The following is a 5,690-nucleotide window of genomic DNA, read 5'->3' as shown; positions in this document are numbered from 1 at the left end:
TGTTGTTGAGATCTATTCTAAACTTTTGAGGAGACAAATGTGAAAGATCCAGAATCTCTAGCTAAGGAGAAATAACTGAGCACAGTGTGTGATGTTGTTGACATTTCTTTTAAAGGTTTAAAGGAGACCATTGTTAGAGTGTTAAGAGTTTTTGTCTCAGGAGACAAGTTTCAGAAGCAGGAGACTCAACCAAAAATCTCCATTCGATCTTAAAGTAACCTCATTTCACATGTAACACACTAATACCTACAAAAAAATCCCCTGGTATACGAAGTCCGAAACCCAACAGGAAGTCTGTTATTTTGAATTTTCTCTGCAAGTTTTGTGCCGTTTTTGCCATTTTCAGGCGTTGTATTTAAACGAACTCCTCCTAGAGATTTAAACAGATCAACACCAAATTTAGTCAGTACAATCTAAAGCCCTTTGTTGACGTTAAATTGCGAAGATATTGAGTTTGTCAGGCGGCCTGACAAACTTCGATGTTTCGCCATGAAATAGGAAGTTGTTATAATTCAGGCATACAATCTCCGATCTGCCCCAAATTTCACATGTTTGAAAAGATCCTGTCCTGAACACATGCCCATGGCCATATTCAGTTATAGTCATTACACCACCGCTAAGCGGTGAGCCCGGGTGCGAGGGCCCTTTCAATGCTGCCTGCAGCTTTAATGTTCGTATTGTTTTTGTATTGTAACCATCCAGTTTTTTTTTTTATAAAATAAGAACCGTCCCATCCCGAGAGTTTCCCACTTACCTCATGAGCTCCTCAACTTTGTCATCGATGTCCACTTCCTCATCTGGGTGCTCGTATACAAAGGCCCGCGAGGTGTTGCTAACAGCGAAGCGGGGCGGAGAGAGCTTCCCGTTGGGCATAGCGGCGAGGTCCCGTCCATTTTGGACCAAGGGTGCTACTACCGGCACGGGGGTGGGGACCGTCGGGGGCGGGGAGGTGTCATAGCTGTTGCTAGGGGAGGGAGAGAGGCCATTGCCACGGTATCCCGTCTGCGTGGCTGTAGAGATCGTCGAAGAAGAGGCTGTGAGGTTGTTAGAGGAGGTAGTGCAGGAGTTGGAAGAGGTGGTGGCATTGCTGCCGTTGCCGTGATTGACGCTGGCCGCCCCGCTTCCGCCGTGGGCGTGCCGGTGGCCGAACTTCTCCACGTGCTCGCGGTCCAGCCGGTCGAGGGTGTCCAGGGCGTGCAAGATCTCTTGCTTTGTCATGCCGCTCCGACGTAGCCGCTGCAGCAAGTCGATCTGCTCAATGGTAAAACGAGGCTCATCTGTATAATGGGACATTCTGCCAAGAAAAAGAGAGAGAGCTGCTGCATTAGAGAATTGATGTTGAAGGAAATGCTGATAAAACACGACACATGGCTGCATAGTGTATAAAAGTCAAAACAACACAGCCTAGACTAAAAAGCAATGTTTTTGTCTGAGAAATGCAGTGGAGGAGGTGTAGCAGGGGCTGCATGCGCATGAGCCCTAACTAAAGCATTATTTTTCCAAGAAAATGTCAAAGTCACCGCACCTTTATCGACCAATCATTGCAACAGAAGTGCGGAGCCTGTCTGAGGTCAAAGCAAAGACACTGCATGCATTACCACAGAATTTTTTATAGACTTTAAACAGCAGAAAGCTGGGACACGTGAGGAGGGGGAAGGAGGTTAACTTTAGGGAAAACTGCCAAAAAAAATTCCATCCGAGGCGGCCAACCTACTTTCAGTGAAGAAGCTGAGGATGAATCACTCCGTACGGGCGTTTGTCTGAGAATAGTTCTCTCAATGCCAGGCTGTTGCCCTCACACGCATGCTTCTGCCGAATTGTTGTCCCCGTAACACACCATATTTCAATTCATTTCGAGTTTTAAAAGGAAGCTACAACTTATGACGCTGCAAATGCAAAACTCGTGCCAGCGCAATATGCATTCCATATGGCACAATGTAATGCAATCAAGTAAACGAGAAAACAGTGAGGCTCCTTTTAACAAAATGAAGATTTCAACTTCCCTGCGACATGTTCTTCAAGAATAAATTCTGCTGATGAGCGAGTACGACTGTCTCCTGGTGTCTGCGCTGCATTAAAATGCATAAAAAAAAGATTTGTGCTCACCCAATCACCCTTAAAAAGCTTCAAAAGGTTTAATTATCCAGAGGCATCAGATACAGCAAATCAGCAAAAACAACAATAAATCTGGGAGCGTTCTTAAGGATTTGTTCAATATTCCGTTTTTTGTATCTCCCAAAAATCAATACCTTGTAACAAGCCTTTAGCGTTAGAAACCGAACAATACAAGTCATAAAATAAAAATCCCCTATTGTCCCACGGATGCGTGCACCACATATACATTTTCAGTCTTTCTGATATGAGAATAAAAAACATTCCAAATGTAAAGGTGTCACCTCAGACATCAAATCAGGTTTTAAATATGCTAGGCGATAAACCACAGTGCCACAAGAATTCAGAATCGCCCATATGTTGACGTGTTAAACCACACTACTGAATTGATGATGACAAACCAACTCGGTTAACTGGCCTGCACACATGAAACTAGTAACACAAATAATTGTTTAATATTGCAAAATGCATCGCTACTTTTAACAATAACAATCATCAAAGGAGATGCAATCTTGCTATATCAAGCATTAAACGCAAGGCTACTGGTGTGCATGCAATTTTAATAACGTTTTAATGCTCTGAGGAGTTTTAGAGTTTAGCGTCGCTCATTGTTTCTTTTATTTGCATATTCATAGTCTTATTTGACATATGCATGGAAGCATAAAAGCATCTATAGTTTATAGTTATGAAACTACAGTACTGAGGCAGCAGCACAAAAACTCATCTGTTTTGCAGCAGCTCAAGAACAAAGTTGATTTTGTCCATATGCCCCTGGTTCTTTTCATCAGCACGGCATCCACAAAAAGCCCAAATCTCTTATTACTTCAATTCTCCATAATTTGAAACTATTTTTACAGCCCATTTGTTGCATATGTAAGTTACGGTGATCTTTAAAATATCAGTTTACCTCTATAGACAGCTGGTAATTATTAGACCTTCATGCACACTGATCAATGGAAATAGAGACCATCCAGAACATGTCGTCTGAAGTACCTGATGCCCACTGTGCTTCTACAATTAAAGTTATATCTGTAAATAAACTGAATGTGATAAGCATCTACAGAACATCTACATTTTCTACAGAAACATAAACAAAATGATTATACAGGCCACACAAAACTGCATATATTAAAGCTGTTACTGAAATTCAAGAATTTTAAATTAAGAGATAATAAATCAAATGCGTCCTCAAATTATTTATTTTCTTAACTTTATTTTAGGTCATATTTGTAACAAGCACATGACACCGCCTAAATGATGCTCACAAAGATGCAGTACAACAACAAAACTTACAAATAATTTTTAAAAATTATAAATAAACACTAATTATATGAAATGAAAATATTATACAAACTATTTGAGGAAAAAAAAACTACAAAGATTTTAAGCACTGTCTGTAATAATAATTGTAATTATCCATAAACATAACACTTTTTTTTTTTGCCACGAGGGCTTATAAGGAATGCTTATAATGTGCACTGTTAACCCTTATTCCCTGCTTCATATAAGCCTACTAAGCAAAAAGCCACTTCACCTCATATAAAAACATTAACTGAATTCATTTGTGCTCAAACATATTCTTTTATTTTATAAACTTTACCCGCTTACATTATTGTCATTGTGGAGACAAACTGGCCACTCTGAGAAAATGAAATGATATGGCCCAAAAAAGGGAAGTCTCTCAAGCTTGCTGCACTGGTATGTTGGTATGAAGAAACTGAGACTGGGAATGAAAGCTAGAATCCAGAAAGATGCTGCTCAGCCAGAAAATTGCAAACTGTCTTAAGGTAAGTGATAAGAACAGGTTGAAAGGACCACGGTAAGACTAGAGAAACATCCAGACTGACTTTTTAAATTTTTTTTATTGTTGAATAGATGCTGGAAAGCGCAAAATACTAAACCGTAATCCATATTTTAGCTTCATCAGCAATTTTTGCAGTTTGTCAGGTAGGTTGGTCAGTCAGAAATGCATCTAAATTATTTTATTTAATATAATGCAATGTGAAGAATTTACAATAAAAAGCATGATGGGATACAAATGCACTTTACATTAGAAAAACAATCTGGATTTATCATATTTGCAAATAAATTAAGCAATTTAATTTGATCAGTTTATGACAAAAATAACGTGTTTGGACTGGATTACTCGTATATTGCATACACTTTATTGAAAAACTATTAACATATAGTATCTATAAGAAAAGATGCACAGCTTTGAATTTAGGTGGTCTTAATAGGGCCACCTTCCCTAAATAAAAAAATTAATAAAATAAAATTTGCATGAACTATCAAGCCTATATTCACCAGACACCACCTTAACCCAATATAAACACACCCTATACCCAAAATAACACAGCTCTAGGACCTTGTTAAAACATAAAACATAATAATATATAAATATGCAATATATGCATAAATAATAACAGTCATAGTAATAAATTCAAAGAGATGAGCATCAACACAACTATTAGTTCATTTCACCAATGTCAACATAGTGTCAGTTGTTGCACAGTTTGCTGGCATTTCTTTTCTAAACCCCTATCCCAGCACAGAATGAGAGCAGATGTAACTTTACATGCGAACCAGCGGTCGAACCGAGCTCAGCTCCCCCCGAGCGTCATTTACACATGAATGCATGTTTCATGTCTCCAGACAGATTTAACAAATGACGCCTTTCTTATAATTTGGCATCTCAGACTTACCTGATTGTGCGCGTGCGGGGCCTCCGTGCACCACAGCATTTATTCAACTCAACTGACAGTGTTTCCGTCCCTTTAATCCCCGTCGCCAGACATGAACCAGCAAAACAGGACGATGTCCGACTCTCCCGCTACCTTTCCCTAATTTGATTTCATATCAAGGCAAAAACTGATTCGCCTTTGTCTGACTGACAGAAGCCATATTGATATTAACAAAAGCGCTGCGGTGGTTTCATGGGAGTTGTAGTTCCTCTCGGCGGGCGGGATAGTCACACTTAATGGGAGTTCGTCGAGTGCCGGACTACACATCCAGTGGAATATGGTACAGTTTCATCCTCGATCATTTTTCACCAACTGCTGCACGAACAAAAATGTCATTTCTGACTTTTTATTCGCTGAGGACATGACGACAGAATGTGGAGTTTACTGCTTATATTCCTCTCTCTTTTTTCTCTGAAATATGAATTTAGTTTATTATTAATATTATACATATCATACAGATGTATGTTTTCAACGAGATAAAGTTTTTTTTTTTTCCTTTTAGAGTACATATTTACTATTTATTCGACATAGTACTTTTAACGAAAGACTCACATACATTTCATCAGATATTAATTGTGTGAGGGAAAACTGTCAAAAAACCCTAAAAGATAAAAAGGTATGTTTGATTGTACTGGATTAAATGAAATTCTTACAACACCTTCACAGGGGATTCACAGTTTTATTACATACTACCGCCCTCTAGTGGACATTTACCGCAATCACAACAACAGTGTCCACAAAACACCAAATTTTGGTAGCGCTGCAAAATACTAATACAGATATATTGATATGACATGATTCTCAAACGCTTTCAAAATATCTGTCATTTATTTTATT

General features: G+C 38.9%; 1 pseudogene; it reads right to left on the bottom strand.

Annotated features, from left to right (window-relative positions):
* Positions 1–750: 750 nt before the first annotated feature.
* LOC107755761 (homeobox-containing protein 1 pseudogene) lies at positions 751–5,013 on the bottom strand (annotated as a pseudogene).
* Positions 5,014–5,690: the final 677 nt, after the last annotated feature.

The sequence above is a fragment of the Sinocyclocheilus rhinocerous genome, unplaced genomic scaffold (assembly GCF_001515625.1).
Source record: "Sinocyclocheilus rhinocerous isolate Xijiao unplaced genomic scaffold, SAMN03320098_v1.1 scaffold1163, whole genome shotgun sequence".
Taxonomy (NCBI): Eukaryota; Metazoa; Chordata; class Actinopteri; order Cypriniformes; family Cyprinidae; genus Sinocyclocheilus; species Sinocyclocheilus rhinocerous.
The sequence above is the reverse complement of the archived record's forward strand: the minus strand, read 5'-3'. Positions and strand labels throughout refer to the sequence as shown.